Raw genomic sequence first — 15,985 nt, forward strand, 5'->3', positions numbered from 1 at the left:
TATGTTCTTAAAAACTGAGAACCCCTTAGAGAGCTGTTATTTATATCTATCAATATTTACTACATTAGAAATTAAGACATGTTATTATGCATATAGTTTTGACTCTCTGGATCCCCCTCAAACGTTCTGGTCTTCAGACCACTTTAAAAACAGAAGCTCTAGACTATTTCCCATTTTACAGAGACCAGTAGGACATACAAGGATGTTCATTGGTTTTCTTTTAGCCTATCTTGATATTTTATTGTCCCATACTGCTCCTAAGCTCTCTGATGAAATCCACCATACTTCTTTCCTTGTCTGAACATAACATTTAATTGTGGAATTTAAATGTATCCGATTTACAATAAAAGAAAATGAGGCAGAGTTCTGAGCCAATGGTTCTTTATTAAAGGGTCCATAATCCCTTCTAATGAAGTGGACCTCACATCTTCCTCATGATCTAAGATGCCCCTCATTTCAGTACCTTGTTTTTATGGGTTTGATATCCAAATATACAAAAGACAGTGCATGGTAAAATACAGCATCTTATTGGCTGATAGACCTTGCTCTTGTGCAGACTTTGACAGACCTTTCTTGACCTTTCAGGAGATTCTGATGAGCATACCTACTGGCAGATAGAAAGTCAGACTACAGGCCGGCATCTAGGGACACTGGTTGGTCAAGTGCTCATGGTCATCTCCCCATGTTGGACAATAGAGGGATGAGAATGGATGAGGGGCAACAAAAATAACTAGAGATCTTTTCATGTAACTGAGTCTGCTCCACCATTGAGGGCTTGATCACCATAACAAATTAAAACTAGTGTGGAGGCTCTCTGCCTATCTGTCTCTGATTAAATAAATTTACAATCTCCAGTTCATAATTTTAGGACCTGATATACAGAAGTTATAATCATTATCCCTATGGAATCATAGTATTAATGTGTTAATTATTAATAGTAATTGGAATAGAGTAGGGGTTCAAATGAATCATTTCTCACAATTGTAAAAGGAGCTATTTTGTAAATTAAAATAGTGAATTCTTGCATCATTTAGTACATGAACTGAATAATTTCTAGCAGTCATTATCAATATTAAATGTTTAAAAATAATCATTTGGTTTAAAACAATAGAGATAATTTTGTGACTATAAATCTGATCCCAAATATCCCTACTCCAAAATACTTTGTATTCATTATATATATTTTTGCCTTGACTGTTCCATTATCCCTTCTCCCATCCCTCCCCAAATGAAAACTCTTTGACCTTTTTTTTTTTTTAACCTGAGGTGCCTAGTACATAGTAGTGTGCTTAATAATGCCTAATGAATGAAGTGAAACGGAATCAAATTGCATCCCTGTCCAAGTAACTTTAGAAATCAGTGATAATGTAGGTCCAGCCATTTCATTTGGCTGGCTTCTCTTTTTTCTTTCTTTTAAAAAATATCCTGTGGCTCTGAGATGAAAAAAAGAACAGAATTCATTATTAAGAAATAGATTTAGGGACAGTATTTTCCTTCTATTTTAAACAGTGACGTTTTTGAACAATAAAAAAACAAGGATCAGTTACTGAAAATCTCAGATATTGGTTTCCTTTCTTTGGTGATGTTATAGTGACTGAAAGAAATTAATGAGAGAGAAAAAGAGAGAGAGAGAGAGAGAGAGACAGAGAGAGAGAGAGACAGAGAGAGAGACAGAGAGAGAGAGAGGATTGAATTTGCCTCAGAGACAAAAACTGAAAAAAATTATCCCAAATTGATCTGAGCAAATTTATCTGGCTTTGGGGTGTGAGAAATGTTAGCTCAGAATCTAGTCTCAACATATATACAGCTTAAAGGGAGTTGTTAGTTCCTCTGAGAGAAAAGGCTCTTGCTCCTTTAGAATTTGTGGGTGGAGGGAGAAAAAGGTCACAATGGCATGTACCCTGGGCTAGTGGCCAGGGACAATAGCTCCAGGCCTCTGGTGAACTTCCAGAAAAGTTACTGGAAAGGTGATTGCCTCTGAGAGGAAGTGCACACTGTTCCCAGGTTGTGCCTAAGGGCAAAACATCAATTGGCTATGTTAGTTACTACTCTGGTTTCTGTATCACTGAGACACATGCTATTCTGTCCTTTTAGGAAGATGAGACATAAAATATAGTGGATTATATATGTGTAAAGGATTTGCAGACAGATTTCAGGGAGATCCATGAACTTAGATAGGAAAAAAAATTTTTCACTCATCTTTAACTAAAATTTAGTATTTCCTTCAATTAATTAAAAGTATTATTCTGTGTAAATCAAAGCATACAATTTTCACTTTTTTTTGTTTTGGTAGTTTTTCCCTTTTTTCTGATTTTTCTTTCACAATTTGACTATCATATGGAAATATGTTTTTAATGACTGTATATGTGTAACCTATATCAAACCGTTTGCCATCTTGGAATGGACAGGCAGGAGGGTAAAAGAGGGAGGGAGAAAAAATTTAGACTACAGAATCTTAGAAAAATGAATGTTGAAAATTATCTTTACATGTAATTGAAAAAAACTATCAAGTAAAATAACAACAATATAAAATAAATATATTATTCTGAAAGAGAACAAAAACCTATTTCTTACAATTATTGTGCTGCACAAGAAAAATCAGTATATCAATTTTTCTTACAAATCTTTGCTGAACCTGGTGCCTTAGCATGACCTCTAGCAACAACTATACAAAGGCAACAACTTGCTTGCAAGTTCATGCAACTACATGAACAAGACACTGTAGGTATTTTCATTGGCCATCCTCCTCCCTGGAATGCTCTCCCTTCCCACCTTGTCTCCTGGCTTTCCTAAAGTCACAGGTAAAACCCCACTTTCTACACGAAAGTCTTTCCCAATTCCTTCTTTCGATTTTGAACATGCCTTCTTTCGATTAATTATTACCCACATAGACTGTATATGGCTTGTTTGTGCATATTTTTTTTTTTTTTTTTTGCTTTTCTTTGTATTCCCAGCACTTCATACAATGCTTGGCACAAAGTAAGCATTTGAAAACTGCTTACTGACTGACCATCTGACAAGTAGTTTGTTAGCAAATTAAGCAAAAAAAAAAAATGTTATGTAAATCTCATCCAAACTCCATTCCAGGATTAGAAGTACATTTGGACCCCAGACAATATATTAGATGCCCATGATGTATATCACCTACTTTTTATCTCTTAATATTTTTAAAATAAATTTTGTTATTTTTATATGCTTTCATAATTTGGCCCCACCACTGCTATGCTGAATAAAACAATAACAAAAAGTCTTATAAACAGTTATAGTCTAGAAAAACAAATTTCCCCATTGATCATGCCCCAAAATTGATGAGATTAGATTCAGGGAACCAAAATGATGAGATTAGGGTTCCTGGTGGTCAGGGAGTTAAATGATGAGGTTAGTGGCAGGTTTGGGGTTCACGGAACCAAATGGACAGGTTTGGCTCCCCTCGATCCCCTTAGGATTCTGCACAAGGCAGGGAGTTGTGGGGACCCCCTCCGGCGGAGCAGAGGTCCTTTGTAAAGGAATTTATGCACTCAAAAATCTGGACTGGTAAAAAGAAGTTTATTATTGGCACTGGGAAAGTCAGCCTTTGCTATGCATGAATAGAAAGGCTGAATTCCTTAGTGGCAAAGTCCCAGCAGGGAAGTAAAGTTTCTAGTAGAAGATCCTGACAGAGAGGTATAAAGTCCTGTTAGGGAAATAGGTGAGACAGAAAAAGAGAGGGTAACGCTGAAAGAGAATATTATTCCAGCGGGCAGAGGTTTCCTTGGCATGGCATGTTAGGTCCTCTGCAAGGAGGGAGTTTAAAATTGGCTCTTTTTGTAATAGAAGCCTTAGCTACAGGCCGAGGCCTGCTCCCCATGGAGGCTGGTCAGCTTAAGCTGTTCTTTGAATAGAATTGAATGAGTCTGTCTAGGCTTGATCTTTAATTCAGTGGGAAGCTTAATCAGTAGTGGGTGTTATCAATGGGGGTGGTCTCTCAGGAAAACAGAATGAAGCGGTTAGGATGTTTCCCTCGGGTGGAGTCCCTTACAGAGGCAGGATCAAGGAGACTTTCTCCTTGAAGGAGTTTCAGAGAGTTTCGGGGCTCCCTGGTCATTATGACTGCCAGGAGGAGAATGGCATATCCTAACCTCTTCTGGATTCAGGATTTGTCATGGCTTTGAACGGTTGTTTTGGCCTTGAAAGTCGTTTTTCTCTAATAATGGCATTGTTATTACACAACTTTTCCCTGTTCTGCCTGATTCCATCTACATGAATAGAGGTTTTTTTCCAGTTTCCTCTTAAAATGTATCTTTCAGCATTTCTTAAGAGGCAACAATATTCAGATACTAATAATTTGTTTAGCCATTAGCCAACAGTAAAATTACTTTGTTTTCATGCTTTTTGCTACCACCAAAAGCACCACTCTATGTGTGTATGGGTGATTTCTCTTTCTTTGGTTTCTTTGGTGTATAGAGCATAGATGATATAGCTGGGTCAAAATACATGTACAATTTAATAATTTTGGGAGAATGGTTCCAAATTGTTTTCTAGAATGGCTGAACCAATTTACAATTCCAACTAATGTACCTGTTCTTCTGAAGCTTTTCCAACATTTGACATTTTTGTCTTTTGTCATCTTTGTCAGTATAATGGGTGTGAGGTAGAATCCCAAAGTTGTTTTAATTTACAATTCTCTAATTAGCTAATTAGACTTTTTCCCACATCATTAGTGACAGCTTGAATGCCTTCCTTTAATAGTATAATAACCACCATTTTATATTGATATAGTGGAGCTCTTAGAGAAGAGGCAGCAGTAACCCTACCACTACCTGACCTTAATCCTAAGGCCCTTTGGCCTTGGGAGTGCTGTGGTTCCAGCTGTCAGACAATGCTGGCTGTCAGATAACAATCTGTTGGTCAGTGATAACAAAGTTTCTGAGATAATGTAAGTCACAGAATTCAATTATAGGGTGCAAACCAACCACTTAACTCCACATCTCAAACCACTCCTCAATTCTATCTCTAATACACAAAATTAGCATACCAGTGACATGAAACACCTGATCTTTCTTTTTCCTTTATCTTCTTGCTCCTGGTTCTTTTGGAACTCAGCCTGTTTTAACTGGCATTACAATTATAACAAACTTTGTCCCTTGACTTGGAGATGGGACTAAGCCTGTAAATTCTCTTGAGACATGACACCAATCTGAAAACCCAACACTTTTGAGGTCACTTTTGAACCCCAACATTTGCAGGCCTGTACAGGGAGAGTCTGGTCTTGCCTAACTTCATCCCCTCCTTGTCAAAGTAATCCTTCTTTTCTCCCTCTATCCAATAGCTGGGATACCCCAACCACTTAGGACCACTTGTGGGTGGTCAGGAGCTCCTCCCTCAGCAAACTTTCCTTGACTAGGGACACCTGGACTTGAAAATTCTTGCAATTCTCAACATAGTTACCTCTTAACTAGGGAATCTTTGCCACCTTCCCACCCTTCCTGGAACACCGGAGGTGGTGAGGTGCAATAGGAATAGAAATCGTATGTGACAAAGATGGGACAGTTCTCTTCCATGTCATTTTTGTCTGTGTCTCTGTGCAGAATGTGTGTGTCACCTTTGTTCTGTGAGCTAGATTTTGTTACCTGGAAAGATTTAAAACACAAGTAGCAAGAAAAACCTTTTTGCTATTGTTAAAACACTGGGAAAGATTTCTTAGCATCCTTGACTTCTGCCTTAAAAGGGGAGAAGCCTGGGATCAGCTAGTTGGTGCAGTGGATAGAGCACCAGTCCTGAAGTCAGGAGGACTTGAATTCAAATTTGGCCTCAAACACTTAATACTTCCTAGCTGTGTGACCCTGGGCAAGTCATTTAACCTGGGTTGCCTTAGCAATAAAGCAAAAACATCAATGGTGGTTGTGAAGATCACGTAATTGCAAAAAAAAATTGGATGTAATTGCTTCATATTTTATAATTTTATATGGGTCTTTAGATGTGACCAAAATATGTGTGTGTGTGTGTGTGTGTGTGTGTGTGTGTGTGTGTGTGTGTGTGTGTGAAGTAATTTGGAAGCAAATTCAACTAAATTGAGTTACCCACATCTGGGCTCCCCAGAAGAATAGTGTGTAGAGAAAAGAATCACTTTCTCTTCCTTCCCCCTTTCCTCATTCCTTGACCACAGCAGGGGATATGTGGATGGAAAGATAATAGAGAAAAAATACTCAGTTCAGTGAAATTTGTTATTTGAGATATGATCGTAAGAACAGTTTTAAAGAAGTTTTAATCAAAGATCACTAAAGAGATATGTAGGTTGTAATCTATTTGCACTGACAGTGTTAATAGAAGATTTAAGAGTTTGAAAAATTTAAGAAAATAAAAAAGCAATTTGCTGCTACTTTAAAAACTCTGGCAGCAAACAGCCTGCTTTTTCACTATTGGGAGTCAGATTTCTGGGGACTTTGGCCATAAAAACTGGCCCTTAACCTTTTCCTGGCTCACAAAAAAAATTAGTTTGTGTGAATTGGAAAATTTCCAAATGCTAACTCAGTTTGATTGGGACATTTAATTAGCATTTAGGCAATCTCATTAATTAAAGTTAAGTCAATTTTAAAATAACTTTTAAAAGTGGTGTGTTATGTTACAGCTGGAAACTTGATTATAAATCTATGAAGCTCCTATTCATTTTTGCAATAGATTCTATTCTATCTCAATTTTAAAAATTGTCTTTTCTCCCTAAAACAAAAGGGAAACTTATTTAAGGGAACAGGAACCCTCATTGAGAAGTTACAAAGCTGCAACAGTTTAGGAACAGAATAAACTGAGCAATTAAAATTAGATAGAAAGTTTACTTTGTCAGTCTTTCAAACCCTGTTTTAAGTTTTGTAAATGTATTTTAGGAAGCCAGGTATTTCCACCTTTGCTAGAAAATTAAGAGGAGAGTACAGCTTACTCTATTTGGCTATTAATTCTAAGAGTGTTAACGTTATTTAGAGTTATTGTCATCACATTAAACCTAAAATTTGTAGTTAGTGTGCAGAACAAGAGGAATGAGGTGAAAGCCTTATCAGTTTGTTTCAATATGAGAGTATGAGGCACCCTTTTCCCCCTTTACAGAGTGGAAGTGAGATATCAATAGCACATCTCACAGAAGCCAGTAGTGGGGTGGACAACAGCAAGCTCAGCCCTTTCTCTGAGATCTGTCAAGTCCCCTTAATTTGTAAGCTTGCTGGTTTTCTTTAAACTATCAGTGTAGGCAAGTCATCAGCCTTGAGAAATAAATTTGTTCGGGATATATAGTTCTCAAACAGGGAATGTGTTTAATTAGAATCCTTTTAGCGGTTCAATTTACTCTGTCCCCCAAATTGTTGTAGTTTTGGAAGTTCTCAGGGAAAGTTCTAGCTTCCCCTCTTATTCCCTTGAATATTTTGTTTTAGGGAGAAAACAAAACCATTTTTAAAGTTAAGATAGAACAGAATCTATTGCAAAAACAAACACAAGTCTCATATATTTACAATCAAGTTTCCAATTTTAACATATATATGCCCCAAACTTTATTATATAGAAATGTTTGCTAATGATTGTTCCTTGTATCAGAATGAGTTTAAATTCAAGAATAAATGAAAAAATGTTAAAGATATTAAACAAAATGCCTTATTTCTATGAGTTCTGGTAAACTTTTATTGCTTATTATAACTACATGAAAATAAAAATAATGTATCTAGCCTTAAGCTATGATTAGTAGAATTTGCTATTAAAAATAAAATCTCTAGGGATTGTAATTGATATTCTTTTAAGTTTCAAATTTGGATATGATTGTCTGATGGATCATTAAGTCAGTAACATGTGAGAGAAATGCCATGAATTACTGAGAGGGATAACATCTTGAACCGTCACAGGTGGACACCTATGTGAGCAAGAGCTTGGGAGGCAATCTTGGTCTTTACTCAAGATTGGGTTCTTCTGACTCAGTTTCCCAGTTCTGTTTCTTTGTTTCCCACCTGATTTATTCCTGAATCTGGCTATGAGGTGAAATTGTTACCACATAATTGGTCGTGAACTGTGATCATTACCTAAAGTCAAACAGAGCTAAGAATGCTTTAATGGACTCTCAGGCTGAAGCCTGACCCATTTTGATGCTATTATAATCACGTTCCTGCTTTTTCCTCATATAGCAGATTTCTATAATCAGTGCAAACGGTCAGTAGAAACCATGAGCACAATACAAGAATGTAAGATCTTGCTGTTTTCAATCTGAAAATATGTAGTCATTATATCCTAATTAGATGAATATTTGACCTAGTCAATGAAAAAGTTGATTTTATTCAAATTAATTTCTAGTGAGGAAATAACATGTTTGTACTATGTAACCTGTGGCATATATATATATATATATATATAAATTTTTTACCCTAGAAATTGAAAGCCTCTTCTTGCAAAGTTGTTGTTACTCATGTTTCCAAGTCAACAGTTACTCAAACTTTTCATGAGTTGTCTCATTTTTTACCCTAGAAATTGAAAGCCTCTTCTTGCAAAGTTGTTGTTACTCATGTTTCCAAGTCAACAGTTACTCAAACTTTTCATGAGTTGTCTCTTCTAGGCTCCAGGCCATGAATTTCCAACTTGTTCAACCTGAATACCACCTGCTACCTGATTCTGAGCCTCAGCACTCCCTGGATGCTGCTGCCACCATCTTCAAGGAGTATCTCCCCTCCTCAGGGACTCTGCTAGGCAGAGTCTACATTCTACACTCCTTAGCAGCCTAAAACAGTTCCAGAAGATAAGGCCTTTGCCCCTTTGCCCCAAATGAATTTATGTCTCAATTGTTTGAGAGGGAATGATGTAGTGGAGCTCCTAGGGAGGACACAACAATAATCCTAGGGCTACCTGGCCTTGGGAGTGCTGTAATTTCACAAACAATGCTGGCTGTCAGATAGCAATCTGTTGATCAGTAATAAAGTTTCTGAAACAATATAAGCCACAGAATTCAATAAGGGAGTGCATGACAGACCACTTAACTCGACATTTTAGACCACTCCTCAATTCTATCTCTAATCCACAAAATTAACATATCAGTGACATGAAACACCTGATCTTTCTTTTTTCTTTAGCATCTTGTTCCTGATTCTTTGCTAAATTCTTTTGGAACTCAGCCTGCTTATAATACAATTATAATAATTACCCCTTGGAGATGGGTCTGAGTCTCCAAATTCTTTTGAGACACTTTATGGCACCAGTTTGGGACCCCACCTTCTTGGGGTCTCCTTTGAACCCCAACAATATGGTGTTTCCTATGCACAAGTATTGTGCTAAACACATTACAAATGCTTTGTTTGGCATTCAAAGCCCTTCCTCATATAGCCTTCTCCTACCTTTCCTACCTTACTTTTCTTTTTGGGGGAGAGAGGGAAGGAGAGGTAAGGAAATTTGGGTGAAGTGACTTGTCCAAGGTCACAATGGGAAAGCATGGTCTGAAGCCAGATTTGAATTCAAGTCCTCCTAACTTCAAGGCCAGTGCTTTACTCACTGTTTCTTACAACTTTTCTTTTTTTAAAATACCTTTCTATTTTCAAAATATATGCAAAGAAAGTTTTCAACATTCATCCTTGCAAAATCTTGTATTCCAAAATTTTCTCCCCTCCTACCTCCTCCATCCCTTAGATGGCAAGTAATCCAATATATGTTAAACATATGCAGTTCTTCTATACACATTGCCACAATCCTCATGCTGCACAAGAAAAATCAGATTAAAAAGGAAAAAATAAGATAAAAAGCAAGCAAAAAACTAAGAAAGTGAAAATACCATGTTGTGATCCACACTCAGTCCCCACAGTCCTCTCTCTGGGTACAGATGGCTCTCTCCATCACAAGATCATTGGAAGTAGTCTGAATCACCTCATTGTTGAAAAGAGCCAGGTCCATCAGAATTGATCATCACATAAATCTTCTTGTTGCTATTTCATCTTACTTTTCAATATGTACTCTTCAATCTAGTGACACTGACTTTCTGACTATTCTACAAAGAAGATACTCCATCTCTCAGCTCTGGGCATTTTCTCTGTCTGTCCTCCATGCCTCGAATACTTTCCCTCTTCACTCAAACTATTGATATTCTTGGTATCCTTTAAGTCTTAATCGAAATCCCATCTTTTGTAGGAAGCCTTCCCCCACTCCTCTTAATTCCAGTGACTTCTCTTTTATTTCATATTTATCCTTAACTTCTTTTGTATTTGTTTGCATGTTATATTTTAAATTCCTTGAGGGCTTCTTTTTAAATCCACAGTGCTTAGCACAATGCTTGGCACATAATAGGTGCTTAATAAATGTTTATTGACTGATTTTGACTGATCCTCACAACAATCCTGGTTGAGCAAACTACCCATTTGTGTCCTGTGAGCACTTAACTTTTGGAAACTGGCTCATGTTATAAATTAGAATTAGTTCCTCATATAGGTTGGATATTGCAAAGATTCCCTCACCCCTCATCTACCTGTTTCCTTCCTAATTTTTAACTACATTGGATTTTTTAAGACAAAATTTTTATGTTATATAATCAAAATTGTCCATTTAATTTTGTGTCAACCTATCACTTGTTTAGTTATCAATTCTTCCCCATCCATAGATCCAAAAGGCAATTTCAGCAGGCAAAGCAGCCTAGTTAAACAAAGGGAGAGGCAGGAGGCAGCATATGCCAGGTAAGTAAAATCATCACAACCTTGACCATTTCCCCTCACACTGTGAAGATAAGAGCAGAACCCTAAACTTTAGAGCCTTGGATAAGTAACATTTCCAGTCCAGTGTCATCCTGAGAAGTAAATTCCTTTGGAGATAAACAAATGGAGTTTATGTGGGTTGATTTTATATCCTGTTATTTTGCTAAAAATTATTTTTGTTCTATTGACTTTCTAATTAAATCTGTAATATTTTCCAAGTATATAATCATAGTGGCTACAAAAGAAAGTTTTATTATTACTTCATTGCCTATTCTGACTCCTTTTTCTTCTCATTGCTATTGCTACTAGCATTTCTATCATAGTACTGAATATTGAAGAAAATAAGCATCTTGTTTTATTCTAATCTTATTGGGAAGGACTCTGGCTTATCCACATCACAAATAATGTTTATTGATAGCTCTAGGTAAATGCTTATTTTAAGGAAAAAATCATTTATACCTATGCTTTCAAATGTTTTGAAAAGAAATGAGTGTTTGGTCAAAAATGTTTTCTGCATCTATTGAGATGATTTTTGTTAATTGTTATTGCAATAATTGTTAATAGTTTTTATATCGAATCATCCTTGAATTCCTGGATAGATTTCACTTGATCACAATATATAACCTTTATGAGATATTATTGTAGTCCCTTACCTAGTATTTAGGACTTTTGCATCAACATATATTAGTCAGATTGGTCTGATTTTCTTTTTTGCTTTTTTTCCTTGCTTAGGTATCAGCACCATATTTGTTTGATTAAAAAAGTGTCCTGTCCAGCAGGACATCAACAGTGGGTCATTGAGTGGAGCCGGGGCCAAGGAGGAGCAAAGGCTCTGTAAGACAACAGTCTGTAAAGCACACGTGCTTGGGAACAGGATCGGAGAGACAGAGAGGCAACTCAAGATTTAAGATGGTGAATGTCTCTGTTTAATGAATGAAGAGGGTTTAATTAAATATGATTTCTGAGTGGGGGGTTACAATGAGAAGAATGTCGGACCATAGGTGTGGCAGAAATCCTGTTATCTAGATCTTGGGTGGAGATGACCGATTTCTTGGGACACACATTATCTAATCTCAGGAATTTAGGGTGTTTGCTACTCTTCTTAGCTCTTTGTCTCCTGCCTCCAAGGACATGGTCTCTGGCAGTGTTCAAGGACATGGTCTCTGGCAAAAAAGTTTTGTAGTACTTTTTTGCCTATTATTCCAAATAATTTAATATTACAATTAGTTGATCTTTAAATGTTTGACAGAATTCACTTGTAAATCCATCTGGTCCTAGAACTTTATTCTTTATCCTAAGAAAATTATATACATAATTTTCTTATATATAATGTATATATAATAACATAATATGAATAATAGATATTATATATTACATATATAAGATTATATATGTATACATATATAACATATAATATAAAGCACATTTATGGCCTGTTTAATATCTTTTCTAAAATTGGTTTATTGAAATGTTCTATTTTTCCATTAATCTGGGCAATTTTTATTTTTGTATTCTTACATTTTACTTAAATTGTCTTTCAAATTCACACTCACTTCTTAAAAGTCACTTTCTTATTGTCCCCATGTCCTATTTCTCAATATTTATACCATATTTTTTCTTTAATATAGTTCCAATGAGAATAAGGTACCCACATTACCTGCCCTTGATCCCTTCCTGTTCAGTAGTTTTTCCATCCATGCCTCTTTTTTGAGGTAACTTGCCCCATTTTACATCTTCCTAATTTTATATTTTAGGATCTCATCATAATCAACTCAAACACAAGCTTTCTATATATGTATATTCTTTTGAATTATCCTAATAAGAATTACAAATAACATGTTCCCATATAAATTTAATCTTAATATCTTATGATCTCTTTCATGTTTACCTTATGTTTCTCCTAATTTTTGTATGTCAAATTTTCTGTTCAATTCTGGTCTTTTCCTCAAGAATACCTGAAGGTCATTTAATTTGTTAAATATCCATTTTTTTTTCTTGCAGGCTTACACTCAGCTTTGCTGAGTAAGTTATTCTCAGTTGCAAACATAGTTCATTTGCTCTCTGGAATATTTTTCATGCCCTTATTTTAATGTAGAAGCTGCTAAATCTTATATTATTTTGACTATACCTTCCAAATATTTAGTTTCTAGTTGTTTGTAGTATTTTCTCCTTTACCTGGTAGCTTCAAAACTTAGCTATAATATTTGTATTTTGGAATCTCTTTTAGATGGTTATCAGTTTTTTCAATTTCTGCTTTAACCCTCTAGCTCTAAAACTTCAGGGCAATTTTCCTTAATTTCTAAAAGTATAGTGTCTAGATTCAATTTTCACATAGTCCAACAATTTTTATCTTTCTCCTTAATCAATTTTCTAGGTCACTTATTTTTCTAATATTTCCCATTCTCTTTCATTCTTTTTGTCTTCTTAATGCCTTATGAAATCCTCAGCTTCTCTTTTACCAATTCTTTTTAGGGAGTTTTCTTCCAAAAATTTTTGGATTGTTTTCCCAATTTTTTTTTTTTAATAATATGCTTGATTTTCTTACATCATTCTTATCTCCCTCCTCTCCCAACCAGTCTGCTTAACTGCCAGTGGAAGTCCCTCCCTCCCCCTCCCATCAATCTTTCCCTGATCAGCTACCCAACTCCTGAAGCTAAGGCTGCCACCTATAAAACTGCCTCCAAAGCTTGCTGTTTGTTGAGTTGGTGGTATCTGCTCAGCTGTATCTGTACTTCTCTCTGGTCAGACCACCATCCTGGGACATTGGAGCTTTCATAATATTCTCCCAAGTTGTCAGATCAAAGGACTGCTTTACTCCAACTTTTAATTATTTCAACCATTCTAGTAAAATTCAATTTGAGGCATTGTTATTGGGGGAAGTGGGAGAATTTTGGAGAGCCAGGTAATTTGCTTTATTTTTCCACAATTCCTGATAATTTATATCATGTCACAATTTAAAGCAAAGTTCACTAAAGTTTATCCAATAGCCATAGGAATTGCCACACCCAGTGAAATCATATGTACTTCAAGTTTCAGGTCCAATAATTAGGTGACCAATAAATATTTGCTAATTGCCTAGTCCTTATTAATGTTCTGTTCTTAGATTTCCCTTTGGTATTTTACAGCATGGGGATGAGAGGAAACAAATGAACAAGAGCTCTGGGGTCTCTTTGAGTTTTTGAATTATTAGCTAGGCAAATTGAGTATTAGCTTTCCCTTGATTAGCAGTCCTAGTCAATGCAAGCCCCAACTTATTCCAGCACTGTTTTTATACTATTTTCTGGGAATCAGTCTGGCTAAGTGTGGAGCAAATCACTTAATATCTCAGCTTCCTCAACTGTAAAATGGGAGAATAGCAATACTTTCCAGGATTGTTTGAGTATCAAATTGAGTTATTTCTTAAAACTTAGCCCAGTTTGTGTAGATATTTAATAAATAAAAATAAATTTAAAATGTAGAAATTTAATAAATTTAACACATTTAATAAATATGTATATATTTACTAAAAATAAATATTTAATAAATTTAATAAATATGTAGATATTTAATAAATAACAAATTTAGTAAAAATTTAATAAATAATAAATAAAAAATATTCTTTCCTTTCATGTTGGCTGAAAAAGTATATTGAGGGGCCATTTACAAATGCTCGTCAGAACAATGTCAAATAGATCTTGAGAATCTTTGGAGAGCAACCTTTTCACTTTAAAAGTACTGCATGAAGATTACTATTTTTTAAGTGAGATATTACATTTGTGTAACAGGATTGGCCAAAATCAAAATATTCCATTTCAGTATATGAAAGGTTTCTTTAGAACTTCTTTATAGGTCACAGGAATTGAATTTACTTCTTTGTGAAAGTATTTTAAATATTTTTACAAAATCAATTTTAAAATGCTGTTTTAAGATTTTATACAATTAAACCATTAAGATTTCGACTGTAAAGTTGTATTTAATAAATATGGCTTATTGTAGAATTGTCAAAAAGCTAAAAATAAACCTTATTCTTCAAAAATCATTAAGCAAATTCAATTAATAGACAAAATTGCCTTAAATTTAAACTATCAGGAAAGCATAGGCTATATGAATCATATTTTTCAATATGAAAATTTTCATGAGTCAGTCACTTCTTATTTAAAAGTTTTCTGGATGAAACTGATATCTACTATTTAATTTCCTGAGTAGGAAAAGAATATGGAATTATATGTCAAATATAATGTAAGAAATAATTTGTTCCCTTCCACACTCCTGTCCTTGACAATTTTGAATGACAAGATATAATCACTCCTTTACAACAGCATTATCTATGACAATATCTGTCCCTTGTCTTCCTCTCTCTCCCTTTTCTTTCCTTTTTTTCTTCAAAGCTATTCTCTCCATGAGCAGGGGCCACACCTCGGTTAATTATCTTGGCAGACAGGCTAAACCAGGTTTCCAACCCATTGCTTATAGTTAGGGAATTCCAACAAGCATGTGAAGCCCAGTGAAATGGGCCCATGAGAACAATTTAGACCCTGTAGAGCTTGGTCAGACATCAAAGATGCTAAGATCATCCATCGCATCCTGGGCCATTGCCAGTTGTTTTGCCTCTGGAATCGGGCGAGACTGCTAATGTGCAACTCTGCCTTACTTAAATCCAATTCATCTATTGAGTCAAGATACCATCCTTCAAAATCAGTGGTCTGCTTTAAAAAAAAAGGGAGGCAAACAACAACAAAAACAGAGAATGAATATAAAATAGCTTGGGAGCATGAGTGGGTCAAGGAAGGCTTCTTGTTCAGAAGGTGATGCTTTAGCTGAATCTGAGGTAGAGGTGAGGAGGAAGTACATTCAATATGGCATGGAGGATAACCAGTACAAAGTCAAGAAGGTATATGTGGTATAACAACAACAGAGGGAAGGCCAGTTTGTTGGGACTGCAGAATAGGTAGTGAGACTGGAAAGATAGGAGGAGGCTAGGTCTTGAAGGGCTTTAAAGCTAAAGAATGTTTTATCCCAGAAGCAAAGGAAGAACTAGCAGGTGCTTAATGTTTTTTGTACCTAACTGTTCATTGAGCACTTCTTTTGTGCAAGATAATTATGTCATGTCAGGGGGAATACATAGATGAAAGGGCATAGTCTTATAGTCTTACTCTTATAATCCAGTAGATATCACGGACATAAGCAACTATGGAATAAGGGAGAAGTTGATAAAGTGTATAGATTGCAAAAGGGAGTCCTCACCTCCAAAGCAGGTAATCAAGAAAAAAGCATCAGAGAGGAAGTAGTGCTTAAGTTTTGAGCTTGAAAGAGAAAAATGTTCATGAACTACT

The sequence above is a fragment of the Antechinus flavipes genome, chromosome 1, assembly GCF_016432865.1.
Source record: "Antechinus flavipes isolate AdamAnt ecotype Samford, QLD, Australia chromosome 1, AdamAnt_v2, whole genome shotgun sequence".
In the NCBI taxonomy this organism is placed as follows: Eukaryota; Metazoa; Chordata; class Mammalia; order Dasyuromorphia; family Dasyuridae; genus Antechinus; species Antechinus flavipes.